Source organism: Ranitomeya variabilis, chromosome 2 (genome assembly GCF_051348905.1).
Source record: "Ranitomeya variabilis isolate aRanVar5 chromosome 2, aRanVar5.hap1, whole genome shotgun sequence".
NCBI lineage: Eukaryota > Metazoa > Chordata > Amphibia > Anura > Dendrobatidae > Ranitomeya > Ranitomeya variabilis.
Window position 1 is genome coordinate 922,691,309 of NC_135233.1, and position 15,885 is coordinate 922,707,193.

Sequence of the window (15,885 nt, forward strand, 5' to 3'; positions counted from 1 at the left end):
TTCCAATTAACCAAACAATTTTGCCCCTATCTACATAATGGGGAAAAAGTGAAGGGAAAAGTGTTGGAAGAAAATTGACAGCTGCCAGATATGAACAATGGGGACTTAAAGAATGAGAGCGATGGCGCCAAAGAGTATATACCATACAATTGCTAAGGTGGGGCCCCGACATGGGATACTCACCACACACGGGGATATGAACACACACACAAAATGCGCCACACACTACCACGTGCTTGAACACATATACCACCCTCAGGACACATTTCACCACACACACACCAACCTCGCCACATAAAAGTCGAAACACAAAAGTCACCACTCAAAACTCGCCACGTGCAAAACTCGCTACATGCAAAACTCGCCATATACAAAACTAGGCTCACGCAAAACTCGCCACACGTGCAAAACTCACCTCATGGAAAACTCACCTCATGCAAAACTTGCACACACAGAAAAATTGCCACATGTACAAAAGTTGCACCACATGCAAAAGTTGCCTCACACAAAACTTGCACATACTCAAAACGCACCACACATAAAACTCGCCACGTGCAAAACTCGCCATGCACAAATCTTGCTGCACACAACTTGCTACACTAACCTGTCACATGCAACTCGACACACAAAAAGTTGCTACACGCATGTCACCACACAAAACTCATCTCACAAAAGTCGCTACACGCATGTCACCACACGCAACTCAACACACACAACTTGACACATGAAACTCGCCCTAAAACACACAGAAGTCTGGTATTATCCTTCAAAAATAAAAATCTGATTAATAAGCAGACAAACTACAAGAGCAACAACTGTACCATATAGGAATCCGGCAGCTGTCAGTCACATGACCAGTCTATTATGTGTATGTGTGAGCTAATATATACTGCCAGGGGGAGGGCTTCCTGTTGGCTGGGGATTCATCAGGCTGCCAATAGCAACCAAATCACAGCTCAGCTTCTATTTTGCTACAGTTAATTAATCTGAGCTCTGATTGGTTAATATAGGCAACAAAGACATTCTCAGTATAACAAAGCTATTATATGTTAAGAAATGCTTCTATTAGCTTAGTTTTTGCCTTTTAATAATTACATTTCTATCTATTTGTTTTGTGGTTTTTGTGTGCAGAATACATTTTTGTTAACACATTCTATTTTGCTAACAGCAGTCATTAACCCGGGCGAAGCCGGGTAGTACAGCTAGTATATATATATATATATATATATATATATATATATATATATATATATATATATATATTTCACCACAATACCATATGAGAGAGAGGTTACAACAGGAGAAAAGGAATGAAGCAGATGTGGGGGACTAGAGTCACTGGTGCAGGTAATGGGGCAATATGCAAGGAGCCTGGTCACTTCTTCTGTGAGTGGCTCAAAGACAGAAAGTGAGCTAGATACAGAACAATAATTGGCCAGATCTTCTGCGCTTAGGTTGGTGGTTAGAGCTTGCACTCTTGGACTAAGGACGGAATGAAAAGTGTCAAAAAATTTAGGATTGTTGGATAGGGAAGTGTGGGCTTGTTTGGAGAGGTGAAGGGCATAGTTGTATGCTGTAAGCCTAAACTTATAATGGATGAAATCTTTTGACAAATTGAATTTTCTCTTCAGACATTTGACGGACTTGGAGGACCCATGGATAAAAAGTGTTTGCAGCTAGTAAAACCGTTACAAAACCTTAACCTTTCTTAAATATAAATATATATATATATTTTTTTTTTTTTCATTTGAACTATCCACCCTTCCAACAATAATTCCCCTTAAATTCTGTAAATTTAAAATGATTCATTGAAAGCATTTCACAACCCGAAATGAAATGAAAAAGCGCAACAGCATGCATTGGCATGGGGTGTAAGTAGTTCAGTTAATAGATTTGACAATTACAACAGGCATTCAAAAACTAAATGTGACTTTTTATCAAAAGATTTTAAAAAATAACACATAGCTCTGTGACTTTACAAAATAGGAAGGGACATGAAAAAGTAAAGCAAGCAACTGCAACAGGCCCTGGTATGCAGGTTACATGGATATATGTATAAAATTGGACTTTTACAACAACAGTGTGCAACAAGAAAACATTCTATTTAAGGACACACTTTTTGAGGTAGACAATTTTTCTTTAATTTTCTGAATTATGTAGATCTTTCTTTAGATCTAAAATAAAAATGGCTTTACAATATAAGAAGCACACTTTCTGTAACAAAAAAAACCTTGGATTGAGGATTTTATTTTACTGAGGGTTTTGTTACTTCCTTCATTGTTTGCAGTGTGTGAATAATAAAAATAGATTATTAAGGTACTGTTACTGTAGTATATGTCAGATCAATCAATTCAGTCTCACTGAGTGACAATGCATGTGCAGACTTTTTCTATATATCACTTGAATTTTTAGATTAGTCACCACAGAATGAGTCGAACACTCCCATTTTCTATCAGCTTTACCACTGAAAGTAATGCACCACAATCAGTTTAAGATGTTTTCTATTTCAATGTATGGATCCCTTTTACATATGCATTCTATAGGCAAAAATGGTGCTTCTTGGCCGGCTCCCTTCCATTATGCTGCGTGCTGTGCAAGATCATGTTTTTGATCATTGTAGGGCATTATGGGGAAGAGCAAAGCTCTTCATCTGATGCCATTATACCACGTCCTGAGTTTTCAGCAGTCTGTAAAACGGCATTGGCCATATTTTTGTACATCCGTGTGACATCCATTTTTACAGATTTGACTTGAAATGACAAAGGAAACCTACAAATTCCAAGTAATTATGAGACAAATTAGTTTCTGCACTACTGTAGCTATGCCAAGGCAACTGGAAACAGAGAATTAATTTTGTTGCTGGTGAGGCATGTCCTGTGGGGCATACATGATCCCTCCTACAGCGCCAAGCTTAAAAAGATGCAGCTTTGTTAGAAATTTGTAAGGACCTCTACCTAGAATATGCCAGCATCAGTTCAGGCCATAAATCAATATGTAAGTAATTGGCAGCTTTTTAGTCCTTCTTACTACAAATAGATATTGCATTCACATCTTCATGATAACAGTTGCATTTTTTTATATTTGCTTTTAAGATTATTTTTCATTTCCCAACTCAGATAATTACGGTACCAAATGTCGGTACAGCTGCCATGATCAGAATCTGCAGCACCCAAACAGAGCCCCTACATGTACATGCAGCAGTTAAGTTTTCTTTTGTAAGTGACGGATATGCGTGTGTATGTTGCATAATTTTGGCCAAGTTGGGGTGGTTCCAACTCCTTTTTATCTCCATTTTAGAGAGATTTTATTTTGTTTTGATAAATTTACATGTTTTGAAAGTATAAAGCAAGGTCATATGTATATTGTGTCGGCCTCTTACTACTAGTCGTCCAATATACATTTGGTATAATATCTGTAGGGATTCAAATGATTCAAAAGAAAATATGTTTATTGGAAAATAATTGAATAATAAAATGTGCTATTGCTATGATTATGTCCATGTTTTGGTCTCTGTTTTTGGCAGATTTTTAAAGCCATTTTTTGGAAACCATGAAATATCCCATACAGATAATGTTTGTAATATACTACTTTTTGATTTTTGTTAGGACAGAGAAAAATCTCCTACTGGAAGAGACACCTGTAGCCGTTGCTTTTGTCCAGCTCAAAAATCTTGTGATTCTTAAAGAATCTCTTATATATACACAAGAATGTTCATTACCTGACCCAATTACCAATCCTGATATTGAAATCATTATCCCGTTGCAATCACCAACACCAGTGACTCAGAAAGAATAGAAAAAGAAAGGGAGCACAGGCACTGATATAGACACTCGTGTTACAATATCTAAGCAATGAAGAAGATGTGAAATACACTTTTGTACATTGTTTGGGGCAACATTTACAATTAAGTTCCTGAAAATTTTAGGTTATGGGCATTTTCAGCATATCTCATATTGTTGGAAGCAGCTACCCCACTAAATAATCCATAAGTCTATTTCTCAGCTTGGAAGCACCCTTTCTGCCTTCCACACCTCTAGCTTCTTACCCACCAGATCTTTATTTGTGCTATTATGCATCAAAATTAACTAATATATGAATCTAACCATGATTGGTCACATTCTTATCATGTTCAGAGCCAGAAGTTACCTTTTCATGAATCAAACCCAGCTTTCTTTTATACCACCCTTCATCCTTCATCCACCCCTCAAAGCTCATGTCCTGCAACCATGCAATCTAATTTGATTGGGTCTTTACTTTTTAAAAATTATCAGGCCGTTGAAAGATCCAGCTAACTCAGAAGACCAAATACTTCCACTATCCCCCTACCTAGATATTATTATGAATTGCCTGCTGTCTCCAACTTAAACATATTTCCAGAATCATATTTAGAAACCTGAATCTACTAAAATGCAAGTGTATGACCTCAACAATTCTCACCTCAACTACTGTATTATCTTTCTCTGGCCTCGCAGTTAACACTCTAGCACCTCTACAGTCTGTCCTTAATTCAGCTGCCCAACTAATCCATCTCTGTCCTTGCTACTCCTTCTCTTCTCCCCTCTGCAAATTCATTTGGCTTCCAATTCCTTAGCAAATCCAGTTTAATCTACTGTTTCTCCTCCATATATCTCCAATGTAATCTGCAGATATCTTTCCATTCTTAAGCTTCAGTCCTCCCAAGACCTTCTTTCCTCCACACTCATACGCTCCTCACCCACTCGCCTTCAAAACTTCTAATGAGTATCACCCAATGTTTGGAATTCCATGCCCAGCATGTCCAAATATCTACCACATTGAAAACTTTTACCTGTCACTTAACCACCAGAGATTATGCAACACTCCCCAACCTATTGGCTTCTTTACCATTACCCTGTAGACTGTAAGTCTACGAGGGCAGGGCCTTCTTCCCTTTGTACCTGTCTATTATTGGGAGTTTGTTAATAGTAATCTACATTTGTATTTTGTAACTACACTCTTTGCACATGTACAGCACTATGGAATCATTGGTACTCTAAAAATAAATAATAATAACATGAAGGTAAGATCATCAGGCATCTGGAGCGCCCCTGCCAGGACCTAGGGGTACTCAGTACCGAGTCCAGTCATCCTTAAAGGGGTGGTCACGGTGGCAGCTACCCAGTCCATGGCCCTGGGCATCCAAATTAAAGCGAAGGTATTAAAAGGGGTCAGGGCCGGTTTTAGACAATGTGGGGCCCTAGGCAAAAGTTTAAAATGAGGCCCCCAATGCTCACATATTGCACCATGACTCTCAAACATTTTGGTTGTATTGACATGAGCTGAGTTCAGGCCGTTCAATGCGTGTGATCTACACTATTGAAGTCGTTTGGGTCTTGTTTCTCGGCCTCTTTACACCGGCTAATGAAGAACGATGGGGACAAAACACTAGTAGATCACTCTGTCCCCATATAGTTTCATGTTATAAGCAGCAGGGCTGGAGAGTCGGAGTCAGTGTCCATTTTGGTGTAGTTGGTATCAAATGGACAGACTCTGTCTCCTTAAATACATTATATAATACATTGGGTGCAGGATGTGCTGTAATTTTTTAATAATAATGTGGGAAAGTTATGAAATGTCCTATAAATGAGCATTTTGCTCATTTGTTGCACGATTGCCAACATGTTTATATTTATATACAGTGGGGCAAAAAAGTATTTAGTCAGTCAGCAATAGTGCAAGTTCCACCACTTAAAAAGATGAGAGGCGTCTGCAATTTACATCATAGGTAGACCTCAACTATGGGAGACAAACTGAGACAAAAAAATCCAGAAAATCACATTGTCTGTTTTTTTATCATTTTATTTGCATATTATGGTGGAAAATAAGTATTTGGTCAGAAACAATATTTCATCTCAATACTTTGTAATATATCCTTTGTTGGCAATGACAGAGGTGAAACGTTTTCTGTAAGTCTTCACAAGGTTGCCACACACTGTTGTTGGTATGTTGGCCCATTCCTCCATGCAGATCTCCTCTAGAGCAGTGATGTTTTTGGCTTTTCGCTTGACAACACGGACTTTCAACTCCCTCCAAAGGTTTTCTATAGGGTTGAGATCTGGAGACTGGCTAGGCCACTCCAGGACCTTGAAATGCTTCTTACGAAGCCACTCCTTCGTTGCCCTGGTGGTGTGCTTTGGATCATTGTCATGTTGAAAGACCCAGCCACGTTTCATCTTCAATGCCCTTGCTGATGGAAGGAGGTTTGCACTCAAAATCTCACGATACATGGCCCCATTCATTCTTTCATGTACCCGGATCAGTCGTCCTGGCCCCTTTGCAGAGAAACAGCCCCAAAGCATGATGTTTCCACCACCATGCTTTACAGTAGGTATGGTGTTTGATGGATGCAACTCAGTATTCTTTTTCCTCCAAACACGACAAGTTGTGTTTCTACCAAACAGTTCCAGTTTGGTTTCATCAGACCATAGGACATTCTCCCAAAACTCCTCTGGATCATCCAAATGCTCTCTAGCAAACTTCAGACGGGCCCGGACATGTACTGGCTTAAGCAGTGGGACACGTCTGGCACTGCAGGATCTGAGTCCATGGTGGCGTAGTGTGTTACTTATGGTAGGCCTTGTTACATTGGTCCCAGCTCTCTGCAGTTCATTCACTAGGTCCCCCCGCGTGGTTCTGGGATTTTTGCTCACCGTTCTTGTGATCATTCTGACCCCACGGGGTGGGATTTTGCGTGGAGCCCCAGATCGAGGGAGATTATCAGTGGTCTTGAATGTCTTCCATTTTCTAATTATTGCTCCCACTGTTGATTTCTTCACTCCAAGCTGGTTGGCTATTGCAGATTCAGTCTTCCCAGCCTGGTGCAGGGCTACAATTTTGTTTCTGGTGTCCTTTGACAGCTCTTTGGTCTTCACCATAGTGGAGTTTGGAGTCAGACTGTTTGAGGGTGTGCACAGGTGTCTTTTTATACTGATAACAAGTTTAAACAGGTGCCATTACTACAGGTAAGTAGAGGAGTGGAGGAAAGAGGAGACTCTTAAAGAAGAAGTTACAGGTCTGTGAGTGCCAGAAATCTTGATTGTTTGTTTCTGACCAAATACTTATTTTCCACCATAATATGCAAATAAAATGATAAAAAAACAGACAATGTGATTTTCTGGATTTTTTTTTCTCAGTTTGTCTCCCATAGTTGAGGTCTACCTATGATGTAAATTACAGACGCCTCTCATCTTTTTAAGTGGTGGAACTTGCACTATTGCTGACTGACTAAATACTTTTTTGCCCCACTGTATATATATGAACTCTCGTCTGTTCTTCAGCCAGTATTTAAAAATGTGCATGACACACAAACACACACACCACACTCACACGCTATCACTGTGTGTCTATACCCAGCCATCTACATATACTAACATATATTCAAGTTAGAGTAATGCAAAAAATGTATATATATATACACATACACACATACACACACCTACACGGCACATGCTTATACACACATACATACATGTACAAGGCACATGCTTATACACACACACATGGCACGCACTTATACACACATACACATACATGGCACACTTATACGCATATGCCATTCACTTGTATACACACATACATACATGGCATGTACTTATACACAAACACGCATGGCACATACATACATGTAAATGGCACGCACTTATACACATACATGGCATGCATTTATTCACACACATACATACAAACATGGCACACATTTATACATACATACATACATGACATGCACGTATATACACACATGGCACGCACTTATATACATACACATGGTACGCACATATACACACACGGCACGCACTTATATACACACACACGGCACGCACTTACAGTATATACACACACGGCAAGCACTTATATACACACACATGGCACGCACTTACAGTATATACACACACATGGCACGCACTTACAGTATATACACACACATGGCACGCACTTACAGTATATACACACACATGGCACGCACTTACAGTATATACACACACATGGCACGCACTTATATACACACACATGGCACGCACTTACAGTATATACACACACATGGCACGCACTTACAGTATATACACACACATGGCACGCACTTACAGTATATACACACACATGGCACGCACTTACAGTATATACCCACACATGGCACGCACTTATATACACACACATGGCACGCACTTATATACATACACGGCACACACTTATATACACACATACACCTACACACACACATACACACAGATGCTGCACAACAAATGCTCATTTGATACATGTGATTCACATAAACACACACACATAGCTCACAGACAGCACACACTATACAATGCACACACCTCAGATACATGCTTTATGCTGGAGGGAATGAGATGTTCCACACTATCAGCTGCAGCCCTCCTGCTCCCAGCAGCACTGTCCCAGCAGACACCTCCCTGACCTCTCCTCTGCTGGGACTGCCAACAAGAGCAGGAGGAGCTGACAGCAGGACAAGAGCCATTTCCACCAGGAGCAGCACACACAGTGGGACGGTGCTCTTCTACTTATCTGCCAGCTCAGGTTGGTAGCTGCCATCTCTAGCTCCCCCTCAGAGGCTCTGTGCAGGAGCAGCTCACACAGTGCTGCACTGCTTACCTCACAGCTCAGGTTGGTAGCTGCCATCTCTAGCTCTCTCTTCCCTCAGAGGCTCGTGCAGGAGGGCAGGAGCACTGGCCAATGAGCGCTTCTATCACTCTGATGGGGGAGGTTCAGTGGCCGCTGCTCCTGTGCTTCATTGCACGCTCCTTTTTCACTGCAGAAACATCCAGACAGTCCCTGAGTACATGGCCTGTGGTGACATCACGGTCACATGGCAGGTCACCTGATCGTGATGTCACTACAGGTCCTTAACCAGTCTCTACATCGGAAGCTTCACTGATAATGCTATTATCAGTGAAGCGTCTGCTGTAGATGCTGGGGGCCCCCAAGGGGCTGGGGGCCCCCAAGGGAGTGGGGGCCCCAGGCAGCTGCCTAGTCTGCCTGGCCCTAACGCCGGCTCTGAAAGGGGTTTTTATAAATAAGAATGTTCGTGACGCCACCTGTGATATTGGATCACGGATGACCGATGCTGTTTAAATGGGTCCACTGGGGTAATCTTATGGCAGCAGGGATGGTATGGCTTCCCACAGGTGAAGCTGGGTCCCCAGGGCTCCCAGTGTAGTAGATAAAGATGATGTATTAAGAAACAGAGGACACAAGGTTGCAGTCTCTTTACTGGTGTAAGGCAGCCACAGTCCAGGGTACCGGATCACAGGTACTGGTATGGTCCGGCTGGTTTGGAAGCGACTCAGGAATCCACCTAGCCAGGTGGGGTTGGAGGCCTTCCCTTCTGTGCTGTGCTGTAATCCCTTGCTGCCTTAGGCCTCACACAAGGTCCTCACGTTCTGCCTGTCCCTCTTGCTGGTAGGACACTAGCCGCATGGCAGGTAACTCAAGCCTTTTTACAGGGTCTCTCAGGATGATTCCGGGCTCTATCTGTTACTGTGTCTTCAGGTGTTAATGTTGGACAGGGAACCTGCAATCTGCTGTCCGCCGGTTTCTGCCATGGGGCATAGAGTAACCCCCACAACCTCGGTCTTCTGGCTACCGGAATTCTGTGCTTCAGCATGGAGGAAGCTCAGTTGCAGCTTCCCTCCAGCTCTTTACTCTCCTTTGCTTCTCTTCCCCCTTTAGTCTCCTACAGACTGCTCTGTTCTCTCTCCTTCCAGGAGCTGCAGATCCACGGGTCTGAACGGCCCCAGCTTTGCTCTCTCAGACACAAATTGTGAGATCTCTCTCATTAACAACGGCAATGATGCTGCAAGGCATAAGTGGTCACCTTTCTGGACCGCTTCTTCGGCCACAGCAAACAGTTTTTCTTCTTGGTCCGTTTAAGACAAACCACTTTTTAGTGCAAACAACAATAAACAGTTTCTTCATTGATTTCATGTAAAACCAATAGGAAGCACCTTAACAGATGCCAACTATTTACAATTGAAAGTTTGTGGACCATTCACTGTCCATGGCCTCAGTGTCTTTTCAAACAAATTAACTTTTAAACTTAAACAGTCATTTTGAACTTTCAATAACAATGGGTTATTCCTCTACTTCCTCTTCCAGGGTAACTCATGCTGGCTGCTACTCCCTGACCGGGAAAACTCAGGATTAGTGTTGAGCGATACCGTCCGATACTTGAAAGTATCGGTATCGGAAAGTATCGGCCGATACCGGCAAAGTATCGGATCCAATCCGATACCGATACCCGATACCAATACAAGTCAATGGGACTCAAGTATCGGACGGTATTCCTGATGGTTCCCAGGGTCTGAAGGAGAGGAAACTCTCCTTCAGACCCTGGGATCCATATAAATGTGTAAAATAAAGAATTAAAATAAAAAATATTGCTATACTCACCTGTCCGACGCAGCCTGGACCTCAGCGAGGGAACCGGCAGCGTTGTTTGTTTAAAATTCGCGCTTTTACTTGGTTACGTGAAGTCCCGGCTTGTGATTGGTCAGGGCGGCCATGTTGCCGGGACGCGGACCAATCACAGCAAGCCGTGACGAAATTACGTCACGGCTTGCTGTGATTGGTCCGCGTCCCGGCAACATGGCCGCCATTAACCAATCACAAGCCGTGACGTCACGGGAGGCTGGACATGCGCGTAATTTAAAAAGCGCGCGTGTCCAGCCTCCAGTGACGTCCCGGCTTGTGATTGGTTAATGGCGGCCATGTTGCCGGGACGCGGACCAATCACAGCAAGCCGTGACGTAATTTCGTCACGGCTTGCTGTGATTGGTCCGCGTCCCGGCAACATGGCGCCGTGACCAATCATAAGCCGGGACGTCACTGGAGGCTGGACACGCGCGCTTTTTAAATTACGCGCATGTCCAGCCTCCCGTGACGTCACGGCTTGTGATTGGTTAATGGCGGCCATGTTGCCGGGACGCAGACCAATCACAGCAAGCCGTGACGTAATTTCGTCACGGCTTGCTGTGATTGGTCCGCGTCCCGGCAACATGGCGCCGTGACCAATCATAAGCCGGGACGTCACTGGAGGCTGGACACGCGCGCTTTTTAAATTACGCGCATGTCCAGCCTCCCGTGACGTCACGGCTTGTGATTGGTTAATGGCGGCCATGTTGCCGGGACGCGGACCAATCACAGCAAGCCGTGACGTAATTTCGTCACGGCTTGCTGTGATTGGTCCGCGTCCCGGCAACATGGCCGCCCTGACCAATCACAAGCCGGGACTTCACGTAACCAAGTAAAAGCGCGAATTTTAAACAAACAACGCTGCCGGTTCCCTCGCTGAGGTCCAGGCTGCGTCGGACAGGTGAGTATAGCAATATTTTTTATTTTAATTCTCTCTTTTACACATTATTACATTAATGTTGTTGCGATACCCGATACCCGATACCACAAAAGTATCGGATCTCGGTATCGGAAATTCCGATACAGCAAGTATCGGCCGATACCCGATACTTGCAGTATCGGAATGCTCAACACTACTCAGGATCATATCTCTCAACTGGTATGTCATACCATGCAGATTGGTTGGTTCCACCACTGGTGTCTGAGTGGACCTATGACATTCGGTGACTGGCCTGTCCTCTCCGGTTGCTGCACCCTCAGGAACTTATGGTGCAACCTGGTCTGCATGCTTTGACTGCTTCTGTACTGGTACACATTTTCTGCAGTCCAGAGCATACCAGCCTTTGTCACCAATATGGTGGGTGTATGTTACTCTATCACCGGAGTACAGGTCTCTGTCAGGATGTCCTTCCATTAAGTAGGATTCAACGTCTCTTCGGTTAGCAAAAATCTTGCTTATCATCCCTGTTTCTTTAATGAAACCCCAGCCTCTCTTTTGGTTGAAGACTACTACTTCTTCCTGCCATAGTGGTCCCCCTTCTCTGCCCGAGGGATTTTATGAGTTTGGGCATTTGCCTGCAGGTTTCTCTCCTCATATGCTGCCTGTCGGGTCTCTCCTGCTCCTCCCACTGTCTACAATGCTCCTGCCATGTTATAATGGGGTTTTCCCCTTGGAGAGCTTTCATGTCCTCCTCCGCGGGTCCCTCTTCAAACACCATGGGTTCAGTATAGTTATCGCAGGGCCCACTGGTTGTAACTAGCAGAGCTGTCATCTGACCCAAGCTGCAGTCTCCCTGGTTCCAGTACAGCCAATTATCTGCTCCTCTGGGCCTCGGCATTGGCGGGGTCAGTAGGGGACCCACCAGGGTGTCATCTTGTGCAGAGGTTGCAGCAGGACTTGAGGCTGGGGTAGCCTCAGTGTACGATGACATCTCACCGAGGGACCCAAAACTCTAGTCGGGGTGTACAGCGGTGGGGGTGACTTGGGTCTAGCCGATGGACCTTCCGTCAGGGTAAGGGTCACACCCCTTAACTTTTCTTCCAGAGTGCCAGATCTTCTTTCCTGCTCTGGGCTGGATAAGGTCACTGGCGGTCGCCCGGTAAGGTTTTCGAGGAAAGCCTCTTTCCACCTGGCCACAACCTCCAGCTGCATCCATGCAAGCTGCAGGTAAGTTCCTCCACTTCCTTCCGCAGGAGGTCTGGATCCAACATCAGTGGCTGGTACAGTTCTTGCAAGTCCAGGCTGGGGGAGTCCTCCTGCTCCACCCCACGCTCCAGTGCTTGGTTCCCTCCCTCCGCCATGCTGCTTTCTGGCACTTCCTCTTTGGTCTTGTTTGCCACAGTTTCAATCCGCCACGCCTGTCTTCATGGGTGGTTCCTCCTCTTCTTCCTGCCATCCCAGACCAGGAGGCGGACTACTCTAGTTGATGGGCATACTTCTCTCACATAGTAATATTGGTGAGGGGCGGCCATAGCTCTTGTGCCATTTCTCCAAGCTCCACCCATGACAACATGCCCTTCTCTTCCTGCCCACCACATGGTGCTGTAATGTCATCAGTTTTGGTGGCAATTAGCAGTTCAATAGTCTCTCAATAAAGCACAGTCTCTTAGGCACACAAGACCCAGCTTAATGGGTCGGTCCATCCTGTTCATGATGCCAAGATTTTGGAGCACCCCTGCCATGGCCTAGGGGTACTCGGTACTGGGTCCGGTCATCCTTAAAGGGGTGCTCATGGTTGCATATCTAGGGAAGCTACCCTCAAGCCAGGTTCAGAGCTCCCCCTTCTGGCCTGGAGTCAGAACAGTGTTGTATGTGTTGAATACCTGTTAAAGGGATCCTTCCTCACTTCCAAGCATGACATCACTCTCCACGTGAGGAAAGCAATGCCACTGTAACACCCGGTTTCCTGGGGTGTTACATGTCATGATGTGATTAGACATTTTACAACTAACACGAAAGCATACTGTTTGAGCAAACACAAACAACACAATGTCAAGTGGCAGGTAGCAGAAGAAAATGGTTTGCAGTCAAGTGAACAATCAGATGGCTTTTTTATGTTATTGGCTAAAAGTGGGCATGTCTCTTTAAAATCATATGTAAAACAGACTATAGACGGAGGCCACATATAAAATGAACATGAAATAGATCAACAAACATTAAAGTGATGGCACATGGAGGGAAGGAATTCAAAGAGATCCAAGGCACAAGAGAAAGCTTGCATGAAAAAACACAAGTATCATCCCATCCTGAAAATCATATACCAAAAATAGAAACTAAATAAAGACAAGGCACCTTTTCTGCCATATTTGATGTTTTACAAGCCAGAGATACAATGATAAATATACAGGTATAGTGTGGGAGTAGCATGTTTGAGGCTATTTATATGCCAGAAAAAAATGGGATTCACATTTTCCTCATCTTTCTGAGCTCATCTTGGTTGTCATGATAGCCATCTAGTTGTCAGGTAATCAAGTCATCAAAATACAATAAAATACAATAAAATCACAAAAATATACACATACTGTGACATATGGAAAATAGAGTTTCACTTACAGTATTCTAGGAGTGCCATAGTTCCAATATAATAAATCACCCATATATGTAACATTTACAGAGCAGAAAGAAGACATACCCTTAAGTGTTATGATCCGGTGGTAGGATCACAAAACTGACCTGATAAATAAACTGAAGATTAGGATGAGCTCTGGGGATGTGGAAACTATACTGACCGCAACCCTGATCCTATCCAAACACACTAAAGGCAGCCGTGGAGCGTTACCTAAAAACCTAGACGCCTCTTCACAGCCTGAGGAACTAACTACCCCTAGAGAGAAAGCAAGCCTCACTTGCCTCAGAGAAATAACCCCAAAGTTTTAGACAGCCCCCCACAAATAATAACGGTGAGTTAAGGGGAAAATACAAACGTAGTAATGAAAAAGCAGGTTTAAGCAAATGAGGCCCGCTAACACTAAATAGACTGAAGATAGCAAGGGATCTGTGCGGTCAGTACAAAAACTATCAAAAACTATCCACGCAGAAAATACAAGAACCCCACACCGACTCACAATGTGAGGGGAGCACTCTGCACCCAAGAACTTCCAGCAAGCGAAAAATCACATGTAAGCAAGCTGGACTGAACTCATCATATATTGAGAAACATTTTCAAGAGAAATATGAGCAAACAAGAACTAGCAAGACTTAGCTTCTCCGGATGGAGACAGGTCACAAGGAAGTCCAGAGAGATCAGAACCAGTACTGAATACAACGACAGCAGGCAACAAGCAAAGGTCCAGGTGGAGATAAAATAGGAACCAGCATAGCAGGAAATGAGGCAGCTGAGCCCTGCTACAGACCCGCAGTAATGCTAAAGGCCACCAGAGGGAGCCCAGACGGAATTCACAACACTTAACCCCTTAGTGACAGAGCCAATTTGGTACTTAATGACCGAGCCAATTTTTACAATTCTGACCAGTGTCAGTTTAAGAGGTTATAACTCTGGAACGCTTTATCGGATCCCGCTGATTCTGAGATTGTTTTTTCATGACATGTTGTACTTCAAGTAAGTGGTAACATTTCTTCGATATTACTTGCGATTATTTATGAAAAAAATGGAAATATGGCGAAAATTTTTAAAATTTTGCAATTTTCAAACTTTGTATTTTTATGCCCTTAAATCAGAGAGATATGTCACAAAAAATAGTTAATAAATAACATTTCTCACATGTCTACTTTACATCAGCACAATTTTGGAAACAATTTTTTTTTTGTTAGGGAGTTATAAGGGTTAAAAGTTGACCAGCAATTTCTCATTTTTACAACACCATGTTTTTTTTAGGGACCACATCAACTTTGAAGTGATTTTGAGGGGTCTATATGATAGAAAATAACCAAGTGTGACACCATTCTAAAAACTGCACCCCTCAAGCTGCTCAAAACCACATTCAGCAAGTTTATTAACCCTTTACGTACTTCACAGGAACTAAAACAATGTAGAAGAAAAAAATTAACATTTAACTTTTTTTGCAAACATTTTACTTCAGAACCATTTTTTTTAATTTTCACAAGTGTAAAAACAGAAATTTAACCACAAATTTTGTTGTGCAATTTTTCCTGAGTACGTCGATACCCCATATGTGGAGGTAAACCACTGTTTGGGCGCACCGCAGAGCTTGGAAGTGAAGGAGCACCATTTGACTTTTTCAATGCAGAATTGGCTGGAATTGAGATTGGATGCCATGTCGCGTTTGGAGAGCCCCTGATGTGCCTAAACAGTGGAAACCCCCCACAAGTGATACCATTTTGGAAACTTGACCCCTTAAGGAACTTATCTAGATGTGTGGTGAGCACTTTGAACCCCCAAGTGCTTCACAGAAGTTTATAACGTAGAGCCGTGAAAATAAAAAATCTCATTTTTTCTACAAAAATGATCTTTTTGCCTCCAAATTTTTATTTTACCAAGGGTAACAGGAGAAAATGGACCCGAGGAGTTGTTGTAC